Source organism: Rhinopithecus bieti, unplaced genomic scaffold, assembly GCF_001698545.2.
Source record: "Rhinopithecus bieti isolate Rb0 unplaced genomic scaffold, ASM169854v2 scaffold_5313, whole genome shotgun sequence".
In the NCBI taxonomy this organism is placed as follows: Eukaryota; Metazoa; Chordata; class Mammalia; order Primates; family Cercopithecidae; genus Rhinopithecus; species Rhinopithecus bieti.
The window spans coordinates 79,053-94,408 of NW_016804705.1; the positions used below are offsets into that span (position 1 = coordinate 79,053).

Sequence of the window (15,356 nt, forward strand, 5' to 3'; positions counted from 1 at the left end):
CCCCCCTCCCCCCCCCCCCCAATAGGCCCTGGTGTGTGATGTTCCCCTTCCTGTGTCCAGGTGATCTCATTGTTCAATTCCCACCTATGAGTGAGAACATGCGGTGTTTGATTTTCTGTTCTTGCGATAGTTTGCTGAGAATGATGGTCTCCAGCTGCATCCATGTCCCTACAAAGGACACGAACTCATCCTTTTTTATGGCTGCATAGGATTCCATGGCATATATGTGCTACATTTTCTTAATCCAGTCTGTCACTGATGGACATTGGGGTTGATTCCAAGTCTTTGCTATTGTGAATAGTGCTGCAATAAACATACGTGTGCATGTGTCTTTACAGCAGCATGATTTATAATCCTTTGGGTACATAAGTGGGTCATCTTTTAATCCATATTTCAGCTAACCAAGCAAATAAATTATTAGAACCTTTTTTAACTCCCTGAGCTGCAACATAAAATGCAGAATCCCTACTTAGTGGGCCAAATAAATAAATTCAGCCTGATTCAACTCTGTGTTCCTTCCACCATCATTCCACACCCTTAATATCCATTCCCATGCCTGTTCTCCAGATTTCTGCTTATATTAACTAGAAAACTCAAGTAGTTCCTTTCAAGTGTCATGCACCTCCTTGTGGGTCACACTCTGAACCTCACCTGTAGGAGTCCAGCGGGACTTCAGTTTAATTATAGGTCTAGAAGCAAACAGGAGTGTTAAGGGAGGGTCCTGAGGAGAATCAATATTGTTTTGTCTGGCAGCTGCCTCAGGGGAGGCCATCACTATTGCCTCAGGCAGCACAGGTTTTATCACTTCAGACAAAGGTGGAAAGGCTGATGGCAGCATGGGACTGGGAGGGGATGTTGCCACTAATGGGAATGGGGAAGCTGTTTCTTCTGGCAAAAAAAGTTCATCAGAGTTTACAAACTCAGTGTCCCCAGCTTCACCAGGGTCCTCCCACATGTCCCCATTCCAAGTTGTAGGGTTCCATCTTTTCCAGTCGATACCCTCACTTTAACAGTAGACACCTGGCGAGACTGTACATGCATCTTTCATTGCAGATCAGCCACTGGCATGATAAGAGCTTGTGTCTGGTGTTCCAAAATTTCAGCTCTTTCTCTACAGGAGATAAGACTGTCACTCAGGGCAATCTTAGCAGATTTGAAGTATTTGCTTCTGAAGCCCAGAGTTAGAATCACTGTGTTCTTCATTTTCTTTCATCACTTTGTCCAGTGAACTTAGGAGCAACCAACCAACTTCATTACGTTCCTTGGTTCTCCACATATAGTCAAAGGTATTATGTTTAGAGTCACTAAACTCCTTGCCTCTCACGAGTGGTGAATCAGGAGTGTCAAATGCATTTATTTTGCATAACTCTCTAAACAGTTCACACAAAGAACTATTAGTGTTCTCCATACTATTAGAAGTAGAGTCCTTAGCATTTTTGGGTCTATCATATTAAGCAGCCGACTCCAGAAACTCCAAAACCAACAAAAGAACTTTGTCCTTAATATTCTGTTCCTCTGGAACCACTCCTGGTACTAAAATCTGTATTAGGGTTCTCTAGAGGGACAGAACTAATAGGATAGATATATATATAAAGGAGAGTTTGTTAAGGAGTATAAACTCACAGTATCACAAGGTCCCATAATAGGCCATCTGTAAGCTGAGGAGCAAGGAAGTCAGTCTGAGTCCCAAAGCTAAAGAACTTTGAGTCCAATGTTCAAGGTTAGAAAGCATCTAGCACAGGAGAAAGATGAGGCTAGAAGGCTAAGCCAGTTTATTCTCTCCACATTCTTCTGCCTGCCTTTTATTCTGGCCACACTGGCTGCTAATTAGATGGCCCCCACCCAGATTGAGGGTGGGTCTGCTTCTCCCAGTCTACTGACCCAAATGTTAATCTCTTTTGGCAACACCTGCACAGACACACTCAGGAACAATAGTTTGCATCTTTCAATCCAATCAAGTTGACACTCAGTATTAACCATCATAACCATATCACATACACTGTCATATATATGGACAATAAGAGAGGATGCAAGGTCAATTTCAAGGCATTTATCAATTTTCAACTGATGTCTAGTGGGAAAATACTGTCAATAATGAAAAGAGATCAATACCGACACGGTCAAGAAAAGAGAAATGCAGTCAGGCAAAGAGATAGAAAGCAACTGTGTTGCTACTTTGAGACATATAAAATTATAACTTGTAAAAATAAATGAAGTGACACAAAGTATGTGTGTCTGGCACAATTTACATTTCCTCTCAGACCCTCTGGATGCCAGTCTCCTCATACTCAGGTTTTGTTCATAGAGATTCCCAGCTTCCACCGCTGCCTCATCCACAAACTCTCCTGGTTGTCTGGACAACGTTTGAATAAGAATCAGGTTCCAGAATAGCCCTCAAGGTGCTAGCTCTAGCTCTACCTCAAGATCTGTTTTCTAAGATACTCTAAATAAGACAGAAAGTAAAAAAATAAATAAATAAATAACATTTTAATGAAATTTTGCATATTTTAGTTAAATTATTTTGGTCAAATGTATACTAGAAGATTTTGTTATATTTAATGTGTGTCTGTATATCATCAAAAACTTCAAATTATAAAATGCATATATTTATGCCTACTTTGCAGTATTTGGAGCATAGTTTTCCTAGCATAAATTATTAAAAGATTTTATGTTTCCTTTTATGCCTCATTGATCAAGCCTAGATTTATTTCCATATGATGCTGAATTCTACTCCCTCCAAATCCTCTACTTGCAATTAAAATATCAATCCTATAGCAATGTAATTAATTTTTAACAACTTACTTTATTATGCCCTTTCAGATATGTTTTGTAGTAAAACTTCCTATTCTCCCCCAATTCTCAGCCTTAACAAATTAATGCATAATCTCAGTGTAACCTACTGCTTTTTATTCTTCACTGGTTCACTATGATAAATATGAGGGATTAATCAGAGAAATAAACAGCATTGCTTAAAAAAGTGACAAACAAGCCCCAATGGCTTAGAGAACCTGAGTTATTTAATGTGATAAAGTTTGAGGAAGACACCAGGAAATACCAGGGATCCTTATTGTACACCCTTTAGAGGTTTTCAGTGGTGTTGCTTTTAACAGTCCTTGACAACTTTTGATATTATCTTAGGTTTGCCTCTCTAATGATACAAAGTGATTATCCCACTCTGCTTGAACTTGAATCCTGGCTAGGTGACTTTGGGCAAGTCATTCATCTTGTTTCTGCTTAGTTTACTCTTCTGGAAAGTGAGGAAAATATTATTACTACCTCATGGGGGTAAGTATTAGCTGTGAGGATAAAAAGAATTAGTACATGTAAAAGATTTATAATTGTACCCACATAAATTAATCTTTATATCCATGATATCTTTTTCCATAGACTTTTCAAGGTCCTTTAAAAGTAGTGAATAAGGCAAGTGTGGTGGCTTACGCTTGTAATCCCAGCACTTTGGGAGGCTGAGGCAGACAGATCACTTGAGCTCAAGAGTTCAAGATATGTCCTGGGCAACATGATGAAACCCTGTCTCTACAAATAATACAAAAAATTAGCTGTGAGTGGTGGTGAGTGCCTGTGGTCAGTTGCTCGGGAGGCTGAGGTGGGAGGATCCCTTAAGTCTGGGAGGTCAAGGCTGCAGTGAGCTGTGATTACGCCATTGCTCTGCAGCCTGGGCGAGAGAGTAAGACCTTGTCTTAAAAAAAAAAAAAAAAAAAAAAAAAGGAAATAATGTAACTAATGTAACTAATAATCATTTGAAAACAAACAAAACTTACATACATTCTGATACCATGGATGATTTAAAATAATTTATAAAAATCACCTAAAATAAAATGAAAAAAATGTACTTTCAATAATGCTTGATAGAAAGTGTGGGTGATTACACTGTATAGAAAGCAAGTTTAAAATTGCTCTATGGCCATACCACCCTGAATACACTCATCTCATCTGATCTTGGAAGCTAAGTAAGGTTGGGCCTAGTTAGTACTTGGATGGGAGAAAACAAGTTTAAAATTGGTCAAAATTATTAAAAATAATTATTTCCGGACATCGAAAGAAGATAAAAGGTAGGTAGCAATTTGAACATTGTTTTTTCATGAAGCACTGCTAATTCATCAGGTAAGAATAGTAATTTTGTGGACACTGGCTGGGACATTCCTACTGCTTCATCCAGGGTGGGAAAATCGAATAGCTTTACAGTTGATATTTGCAGACCCAGTTCAGGGCAGGTGGCAAAGGAACAAGAAATTTGAGTGCAAAATTTTGGAAGTTAGGTAAATGTAAAAAGGTTGAAATAATAAACTCTCCATACATCCCCAGTTTACTTCTAAACTCCCCTGCAGGTGAGACACAGTAATGATCCAGGCAAAGACTGAAAGCCTAGGAGAATTAAGGATTTGCTGTCTCTGAGTCTATTTACCAACCAACAAACAGCTTGGGCCGCAGAGGATGTAAGCCTTACTGCAAGGGGCCAGTATTAGCATAACCTCTGTGTATGTCATTGGCTGACCCTGCAACTCTACAAGGGAACCAGGCTATCGAACACTAAATGGACATATCAAGGACTGCCCCCTTCAGAGCAGACAGATTTCTCAGCTTAAGTCCAGGGAACTTAACTGCCTATTAAAACAAAAAACACAACAACCCTTTGGTTGCAGGTGGTACCTGAAACTGACATGAAAGTAACTGCAACATAACATCTGCATCATATCATCTCCACTGTCTAGTTTCTCACAAAATTCCTAGTCATGCAGAGAAACAGAAAAGTTATCCATGCACAGAGGGGAATAAAACAATCTGTAGAAATTGACTAGGAGTGGACTTAGCAGACAGAGAGTTTCAAGTAGGTATTCTAAATATTTGCAAATTTAAGAAAAATATATTCAAAGAATTAAAGAAAAATATGTTCAAATAATAAAAAAAAATACAGATAATGACCAAACAAATAAACTTCAGAACAGATCAATATCCAGTTGAAAGAAGAGAGAGGAAAAAAATGTTTAAGATAAAAAAACAGAGATCTGTGATACACTATAAGGCATTCCAACTATCATACAAATGGAGTCACAGAACAAGATGATAGAGAGAAAGGAGAGAAATCATATTTTAACTAAAATGGACAAAACCTTCCCCAGTTGGTAACAAATACTGAGGTATGGGTATATGTGGCATAGTAGTTAGCATAACTCCCTTCCAAATCAGTGAAAAATATTAACTAACGCATCAAGAAGTTCAACAAACCCCAAATAGCACAAACACAAAGGAGACTGCACCTGGACACATGACGGTCTAATTCCTAGTAGCCAAAAATAAAGAGAAAATCTTAAAAGTAACCAAAGAAAAATGACAAATCATGTACAAAGGAAAACTATATGATCAGTGGCAGAACTGTCTTCAGAAACAATGGAAGCCAAAGAAGCCACTGAAATTGCTAACAGTTAAAAAAAATTGTTGCTAGGAGAATCTCACTATAAAGCATACTAAAAGAAGTTCTTTGGTGGAAGAAAAATAACACAAATGCTAACTTATCTACATTGGAAGACATGAAGCACATCAGAAATGGTAAGTATGGTGTATGCGTTTCCTTTCTTCTTTAAGATTTACAATTGTGTGAAGCAAGGTTATACTACATTTGGGGGCTTATAATGTATATTATCATGCACAGATGTAATATGTATGACAACAACGCAAAAATAATGGGGGAAATGCACCCATACTTGTAAAAAATTCCCCCATTTTATCAGAAGTCAGGGTTAATTACCATTAGATTATAATAAATTCAAGATGCATATTATAATCCCTACAGCAATCACTTTTTAAAAATAAATATAGCTAAAACTTAACTAGAGGAGGTAAAATGGCTATTGAAATTCACAGAAGATAGAAAGAATAGAAGAATAAAAAATAAATGATGGAAATAGAAAATAAGTAACCAAATTCCTTATCTAAATCCAATCATACCAATTATTATATTAAATATGAATTTGCTAAACACATCCAACAGTAGAGATTTTCTGACTATGTAAAAAATAATCTCCAATTATTTAATATTAACAAGAGACATAATTCCAATGCAAAGACATAAACAGGCTGAAAATAAAGGGAGAAAAAAAGTTAAAACAAAACGAACAATAAACAGAAGAGAACTAGAATGACTACATAAATTCCAGATCAAATAGCCATCAAGAAATGAAATGTTATTAAAGACAGGATTTCATATTTAACGATAAAAAGGAATAACCAATCATAAATCTATAACAATTATAGACGATTAAGCATCTAACCACAGTCTTTATTTCACCTTTATTTCACAGTGGTGATTGCAAAGAGGCACAGGGAAAAATTGGGGGATTATAGAAATGTTCTAAAATTTACTTTCGGTAGTAGCCAAAATTCAGTTACCAATGCACAGAAGGGAATAAAACAATCTGTAGAAATTGACTAGGAGTGGACTTAGCAGACAGAAACTTTCAAGTAGCTAACCTAAATATTCTCAAATTTAAGGAAAATATGTTCAAAGAATTAGAGAAAAATACGCTCAAATAATTAAAATATACAGATAATGATAAAACAAATAAAATTCAATATAGATCAATATCCAATCCAAAGAAGAGAGAGAAAAAAATGTTTAAGATAAATAAACAGATATCTTGCTGTATACTTAAAATGGCCAAATTTTATTGTGAATAAATAAAGGTATACAAAATAAAGGAAGGAAGGAAGGGAGGGAAGAAGAAAAGAGAAAGAAAGAGAGAGAGAGAGAAAGAAAAAGAGAGAAAGAAAGAGAAGGAAGGAAGGAAGGAAGGAAGGAAGGAAGGAAGGAAGGAAGGAAGGAAGGAAGGAAGGAAGGAAGGAAGGAAAGAAAGAAGAAAAGAAAAGGAACGGAAAGAAAAAAAGAAGAGAGAAAAGAAGGGAAGGAAGGAAGGAATGGAAAAAAAAGAAAAAGGAAAAGAAAAGAAAAGAAGACAGGAAGATGACTTAGGCTACACAGGGCTATCATAAGTTGTACAGGACTCCTGTCTCTTTAAACCAATTTGAGACCTGCAAAATTACTGTATCAGCACTGTTCATATGATTCTGAAAAAGAAATACTGCTTTGGCCAGGGAGAATGATTCACTGGCCAGGTTGCCTTCAGGAATTAGTATCTACCTGCCCACAGTGTCCCAGAATGACCTCATAGTGGTAAGCCTTGGAACTTCTTGGAGTACTGGTTAACCCTGCATGGTAGAATAGCAGGTTGGAGAGTGTCCTGAGGCAGAAAACAGGTCCCAACCCCATTTAGCTCCAGGTCCAAGTCTAGCTCAGGTCTCTCCTCTTACCACACTGCTGGCCGTGGACAATTCTAGGCACACGGTATTTTCTATAAAGGAGGGTGCTCCAACTCATAATTGCCTTGAGAAGGGACAGGACAGCACTTGCCAAGGCATAAATTGAGTACTGAGACTCAGTTTATACACATGAGCTCCAGCTTAACTAATTTAGTTTAAAATTGTTTTATTTAGCAGAAGCCTGGCAGGAGGATCACTTGAGCCCAGGAGTTTGAGAATGCAGTGAGCTATGAGTGTGCCACTGCGCTCCAGCCTGGGCAACAGAGCCCTGTTTCTAAAACACAACAACAAAAGCAAAGCCAGAAATTTAAAAGAGAGAAGAATTTAAAAATAAATACAAGTGGACAGGGATTTCTTTTAGACAACTGAAATCTAAACTCAGTTGATCTCAACTTGTCATTTTTCAAATAACACTTTTACTTTATTTAACAAATACTTATAGCACTTACTGTAAACCAGTCGCTATTTTAATTGTTTTGCAAATACTAATTTTTTTTATTATGAGAACCCTGCCAAGTAGATAATATTATCTTTCTTACTTTTTAAGATAAAGAAACTATTATACAGATATGTTAAGTAACTTGCTCATGTTTACACAGCCACTTAGAGGAGACAGAATTTGATCCCCGAAAGCCTGGTTCTACAATACTGGCTCAATTTGTTGACTGGGGTAATTATTTTAGCCCAAATCATCGTTCGAAAGTAATCAATTTCACCAAACATAAATCAAAACAGAAAAGGAAGAATGAAAGGAAGGACAGAAGGACAAAAGCAAAGATGAATGAAAGGGAGGGAGGGAGGGAAGGAAAGAGAGAGAGGAAAGAAGACAGAAAAAAGGAGGAAGAAAAGGAGGAAGAAAAAGGAAACAGAAAAAAATGGATTTAAACACAGTAAGAAAAATTCAGGTTTGGAAATTAATCTCCTATTTGAAGGGTAATTATAACTTTACAGGGAACTTTATACCCATTTATTACCTAATTCAGGCCCTTATTCAAATCACAAAGGAGGAAGTGGGGATTTATGACTTCATGCAGTTTAAACCACCTGCCTGAAGTGGCCAAGCTAGCTGCTCACAGAACAGCTCTGAATCTGAACCTGACCAAGCTTATTCCATCAAACTTCACTCTGAAATGTTCAAATCAACGAACCCCAAAGTTATGGGAATTTGTTGCCAAGGGAGAAAGAGAGTGGAATTTCTGGTATGATTTATGTTCTGAAAATCCCTGAACTGTAATACATGACTGGAGTTTGACCTCCCCAGGGCTGGTAATTCCTTGACTTTGTATTAAGGTGGCTCTATTTTCTGTGGTTTGAAGAGAAGCCTGAAGGTTACTTTCTGGCACTGAAGTGAGAGCCATTTGTAATTTCTCTCCCATTGCTAGCTGTTATTGTAAGATGGGGGTTGACAAACAGGCCAGATTTTGTATGAAAGAGAATACTCAGTTCCTGGAGGGGTTATCTATTTTCCTTTCAAGGATATAATTATGTGCTGTGCTGCCCTCTCAAATATCTTCAGGCACCTGGAGTCCCCCAGCTGAGCTTGTATTGTTAAACTGAAGCAAACATTACTTTCTTCAGAAAACACCAATTATTTGATTGTTAGTTCTTTCAAGCCTCTGGAGATGAGTGGGTCTGCTGAGTTTAAGCTTGCTAATTCACCCTTCTTGAAATTTACTGTGCAAGACTCCTTTCTGATTCAGATATTTTTACTATCAGCTGCCTACTGAGCCCAGAAGCTGGGTCATCTTGCAGTAGCTTCCAGAACATTCCCAGACTACAAGAGCTTACAGTCCATTAGCACTGAATCAGGTTTTCATCAGGAGGTCATCCCAAAACCTGAAAGAGCCCTGTAAAAGAGTGAATGCTAAAGAGAAGGATGTCTGTGCTCTGAAGCATTTCGTGTGGTAAATGCTAACGGAGATGTCTGTTTGTGGGCTTTTTCAAACCTCCCTCCTGAGTATTTATCTAAGTGTCTCCACATCTCCCTGTGCTTTCCACAAAGCAGCATTTGAGGGTCAGAATCACAGAGTCACAGGCAGGTAGGTTCAGTCCACTTGGAGAAATACAGGGGTAGTTTTAATTGGTTGCCATTAGCATAGAACCAAGGACTGGAATAAGTTTTTATTCAGGAACACTAAAGAATCCAAAAGAAGGGAAGAAGATGCCTAATCTGACCAGAAAATGGTTTACCCACGGACATATCTATCCTCTAAAGAAAATCCCCCCTGTGTGTAAATGGTGATGTTTATGAAGAAGAGGTATCTAAGGGCTTTTGTGGCCACGACTCAGTTCTGAAACAAAGCCAATGGCTGTGTTAGCCTCATTCTAGCTTCTGTAATGTGATGCTGTAACCTCTGCCTTGCGTGGATATGAAGCGTATGCTTTGCTTTGAACAACCTAATGATAGGCCTGGGTCACCTTGCCTTGGCCTCCTGTCATCTCCCACTCAACCGCCCTCCTCCTCAGGAGGAATCCCCTTCCCCAGGGATGTGCTTTTCAAACACAGACCAATCCAGAGTCCACATCTCAACTACCTCCTTTACAAGCTCCTACGCACAGGGTCACTATCCATCTGTCCTAATTGCTCCTAAGCCAGGTACCAGATAATTAAAGCTGGCCACTATGCCAGTTATTATAACTAACCAGTCTTAAGCCTGCTTCCCCTGCCTTATCCATTTCTTCCCTGGAAAACCAAGATAAAAGCTCTTATCACAGTCCCTGCGCTCTCTCTGCTTCCTGACAGCCCTGGTGCTATCCATTGTGGGCCCCATTACACGGAGCGTCCCTCCTCTTGGGAACTGTGAGTATACCAACTGTCTTTTCCATGGCAGTCATCTTCTCATCTGATGGCCTTGCTATACCTCTAGTTTTCCATTAATATACTTTACTTGAAAACATTGACTATTTATTATGCAAAGTTGCCACTCTGTACAACTTTATCCCAGGACTCTGTTCACAGATCGTCGGTCCAGCGGTGATCATGTGGCACAGAGCAGTCATCTATAGACTGGACAGTGGCCTATGAGTTGGGCTGGTACAAAAGTTCTGTGGAATTGGGCTTCCCAGGTTGCCAGTGAATGGAACAGCAATGAATCCACAAATGTGGATGGACTGACCCATAGCTAAGTGCTCCTACCATTGTGACCCAACCTGTGGTCCAGGGGCCAGTGCCATAAGCAGCTCCTGGAACTTAGAGCCACAGAAGCTCATGTCCTTCCCCAGAGCCACTGAATCAGAATGTGCATTTGAACAAAAACCCCGAGTGATTTCTATGCATATTAAAGCATATCATCTTCTCTTATTAAAGTCTGAAAATGACCACTTGGTCCATGCTTCTTGTGGGTTGCTCCCAGCCTGTGACTGACTGCAGCAGAGATACAAAGCAGGCCCCTTCTTGGGAAATGTGGGACAGGCAAATTTGGCTCAAGGATCCTCCAATGGCCGTGCTGAATTCCTCTTAGGCCTTCATTCTAAAATATTTGCTCCTCCCTCCCTCCCTCTCTCCCTTCCTCCCTTCCTGCCTTCCTCACTTCCTCCCTTCCTGCCTTCCTCACTTTCTCCCTTCCTTGTCTCCCTCAGTCCAGGTCAGACCTGCATCATGGCAAACTGGCCATGATACATGCCTGTGTATTTTCTCTCACAGGCGTTTCCTCTAAATACATTGCCTTTAATCTTGTCTTGGAGTCTGCCTATTGGACAGCCTGGATTAACACACATCTCTATACCATTTTACATGGCAGCTTTCCTGATCTGCAGAAACTATAAAACTGACCCAACAGATATGGATATCACCTCACCAGCAAAGCAGCACTCTCACATATCCTTTCCTGACGTTATAATCCACGACTAAATTCAGGTGTGTGTTGTACCCAAGATGACTCCACAGAAAAGACGAACAATGAACAGTCTACCAAATCTTCAGTGGGGATCTAATGTTTGTGTGGCTCAATCATATTTGTATTATACCAATAATCATTTTAGGTAAAGATGATAATACCTTTCCTTGTTGAAAGGACATAGTTAGACTTGTTGCTGCTATTTTGGACATCCTCATAAAGAAAAACAGTCAACTCCATGGATTAGATGGGAGTGGAATAATCCAACACCAACATTTTCAGCAGCATGGCAAGAGTTGAGGGAGAATGAGCAGGTCTTAGATTAGACAGATGCAATAATGACTATCATCTCCTCAAAAATACAGATGAAGGATTTTTTTTTTTTTGCAATTACCTTTTATTCTACATATAAACTATATACATACTTTTCATTAATTTCTTCAGTAACCTATAAATGTTATAAATTCAATTCCTCATCCTGAAAATAAATATTGTAAACTATCACCCATGGAGTCAGAGGTATTGTAAAGAACTGAGATGAACCAGAAGTGGCCTTTCAAGTAAAGGTAATTAGAGGGGAAGTTATGTTCAGGAACATAAACATGACAATCACTGCACCGAAGCTCACTTTCTCTCTCTTTTTTTTTTTTCTTTGAGATGGAGTCTCACTCTGTCGCCAGACTGGAGTGCAGTGGCACGATCTTGGCTCATTGCAACCTCTGCCTCCTAGGTTCAAGCGATTTACCTGCCTCAGCCTCCCCCGAGTAGCTGGGACTATAGGTGTGCGCCACCATGCCCAGCTAATTTTTGTATTTTTAGTAGAGACGGGGTTTCACCATGTTGGCCAGGATGGTCTCGATCTCATGACCTCATGATTCACCTGCCTCAGTCTCCCAAAGTGCTGGAATTACAGGCGTGAGCCACCACGCCCAGCCCACTTTCTCTTTTCTATATTCTGTAAGTGGGTGTTGTCTCCACTTAACAGAGGAGGGAACCAGGGTTCACAAACATTATGTAACTTGTACTGAACACTGTGCATTGAGAAAGTAGAAAATCTGGAATTTAAAAGCAGATCTGTTTTGCACCAATGTCTATGCTGTTTTTATTACTCTTCAGCTGCATCACTTGATATTCCTCTCATGAAAAAGGCAAAAATATAACATTACATAACTATAATATCTACATGTACAGCAATGTAGAATTTTCAAAATTCTTTCTCATGTCTCTGTCCCTCAACACATAACATGTTTATTCTTACAGGGTGTAGGACAAGCTTAAAATGGGGAATAGCTGTGATTTTGAACCAAGACCAGGGTCTAGGGCAACAGCAGTGGCAACTAGAAAAGGGAATGAGGAGACTTTTTTGTGAGAAATTTTTTTATACTGATTGGGGTGGGAGAAATATTCTGTGTTATGACTGGGGTGTTACTTACACAAGTGTATACAACTCATTGAACTCTATTGTATACTTAGGATTTCATTTTATTATATATAAATTAAACCTCAACAAAGTTCATTTTAAGAAGTAGATAAATATATCATATATATATATACACATATATATGTGTGTGTGTGTGTGTATATATATGTCCCAGAGTTATAAAAATGGTATGCTTGCTTACAGATTATACCTCATATATGGCCCATTTGGATGCATGATACTCAGTACATAACAATGATAGAATGAATATTGTGTTTAAAAAATGTATCTTTCCCTACTGTTTCTTTGGAAAGGTTTGTGACTGTTGACAGCCTGTTATTATGTAATATATGTAATATGCAGTAATGACCAGCATCTTCTAAAAATTACAGAGGGAATGGACTTTTTCCATTTACATTATATCCCATACATGGATATACATACACACTTTGCATGATTTTCTACAGGCCTCTAAGAATATTATAAATTCATCAACCTGAAAATAAACATTATAAACCATAACCCATGGAGTCAGAGATATTGTTGTATGCGGCTGAGATTGAATAGAAGTAGTATTCAAAGTAAGAGTAATTTGATGACAAAATATATCTGGCACTGGATTAATCAAAGTGGGGACTGTCTCAAGGATTAAACATCCAAGTTTATATTTATCTAAGTTATTGATTATAGTTATGATGAGAATCACAGCTTCCCAAAGTTAGCTGATTTCAGTGCATTTTCGTCCTAATTAACAATAAAGGTAGCTTGATTCTGAAGCATTTACTTAGTACCAAGTCAAGGTTAGCAAGAAGTTAGGTTGTACTCATTTCACCCTTGAGATTGTATTAATGGAATCAATGCACTTCATTTCAAATGTAAGATTTGTCTCTGACCTTTCCCTCTCTCTTTTTCTTTCTCTTTCTCTATCCATCTGTTCCTATCTCTGTATCCGTCTTTCTCTTTATATGTGTACAAACATACATATATACACACATACATATATGTGTGTGTCTATCTATCTATCTATCTATCTATCTATCTATCTATCTATCTATCTGTAAGGATTTATGTTGCATAGTTAACTGCAAACCTGACTTAGTATCTCATTTAGTAAGATAACCACTGAAGTTCAAAATTGTTATAATGAAAGAACATTAACTGTGGAAGAATAATAAATCAAGGGACGTTATCCTCAATGCATAGAACCTGACTTCATCATCAGTGATTTTATTATCAGATTATATTTTCAGATTATACTAAAATGTTTCACTACACATCATTTATTGGCTTATGAGTTTCTTGTATTTAGGTTTAGGATAAACACTGAAAGCAGACAAATCAACACTTTAGCTTGTGCATTGATCATCACAACCCATTTAATCCTTTCCTGTTTAAATTACTTAATTCATTAGCCACACCACAGCGAACAAAGCACTTCCAGTTGCATTGAGGGGAAACTCAACATCCTTCACTAGGGAAAGCCCTGCTTAGATTTCTGTAACTACCCTCACAAGTAACCACTAAATTTAACTTACCTCTGCTATTCTGTGGCTTCAGAGATGCTAATTTCCTTGCTAACCCACAATTAGATTAGTAAATTATAGGCAATTTTCTTGAGGAAATCTTGAATTAAATGCCAATTACTCAAGTGGTTTTTATAAGTACAATCATATTGGTAATGCATCAATGATTCTTTTCGGGGAGGGAGTTGAGATTCTAACTTTCATTCTACTTTAAGGTAAGATTCCCATCGCTGAAGAAACCTATAGAGGTATCAACTAAGATGAATAATAGCAAAATAAATGGAAGAATGAATTCACTTTCATAATATATCATAGTATAAAACCTAATCAAAAATTTTATTGAGATTGTATATTTTGATCTCTTAATAAAATGCCTTTACCAAAATTATTTTTTTCCAAAAAGTGGATGCAGAACCCCTCAGTGTAATATTGAAATGACTCTAATATTAGGGATTAATTCATTCAACATTCCATACTTATTAGGCTTGTATTCAGATACTTCATAAAAACAGATATACCATATTCTATTAAAAGAGTTAATTTTGCAAGATCATAGAATCCTCTTCTTTTCACTATATGAATAATCTTCAATGTTGATTAATAAAATACATTTGCATACGTCAATAGTATCTTATTCCAAAAGGGGCAGATGCAGTGAATGTTTAGTTTTATGATTTCATGAACGGATGCTAGGTGAAGCAATATGCTTCCTGAGAGAATCATCCTTAAAGTAAAAGTCACAATTCAGGGTGATCCTAAATGTTAACTGCCCCTGCCATGCACTAGCTTTTACCCTTGTGTGAAGTACTGAGAAGATTACATAAAACTATAAATCTTTGTTCCTGATTTAAACTTTTCTAATATAAAAAAAACCATGAAACATAAAAGGTACTAGGTATAAAGTCACAATTCACATTTGCAACAATCCTTTCTTGTGCAATTACCAAGTTCTAAGCTCTGGACAAGGCTGTAAGGAGGCATTGACTAACCTGAGTTTATACCTAATATGCACTCCTCATGTACATAGAAATGCCCCCAACATACTTTACAACATGTATATAAACAAAATGAAATATACTCCAGAGTGCTTACTGAATGTCAGATTCCATATTGGGAGCTGCACACGTATCAGTTCATTTGATTCTCACAGAAACACTTGAAATACATATTAGTATGTTCATTTTACAGATTTAAAAGATAGCTTCACAGAGCGTTAAATGACTGTCAGGGTTGTACTGGTGGTAA

The 15,356-nt window shown here is 37.8% G+C and overlaps 1 protein-coding gene and 1 long non-coding RNA gene across 2 annotated transcripts in view; one reads left to right on the plus strand and one right to left on the minus strand.

Annotated features, from left to right (window-relative positions):
* The window catches only part of THSD7B (thrombospondin type 1 domain containing 7B), a gene marked incomplete at its 3' end in the record, with an annotated part of 522,306 nt that overhangs the window by 60,227 nt on the left and 446,723 nt on the right, over window positions 1-15,356 (minus strand). The window lies entirely within an intron of this gene.
* LOC108528399 (uncharacterized) lies at window positions 8,422-11,211 on the plus strand. The gene is made up of 3 exons (XR_001885129.1): window positions 8,422-8,531; window positions 10,076-10,132; window positions 11,073-11,211. It is a non-coding gene; the product is annotated as an uncharacterized LOC108528399 (long non-coding RNA).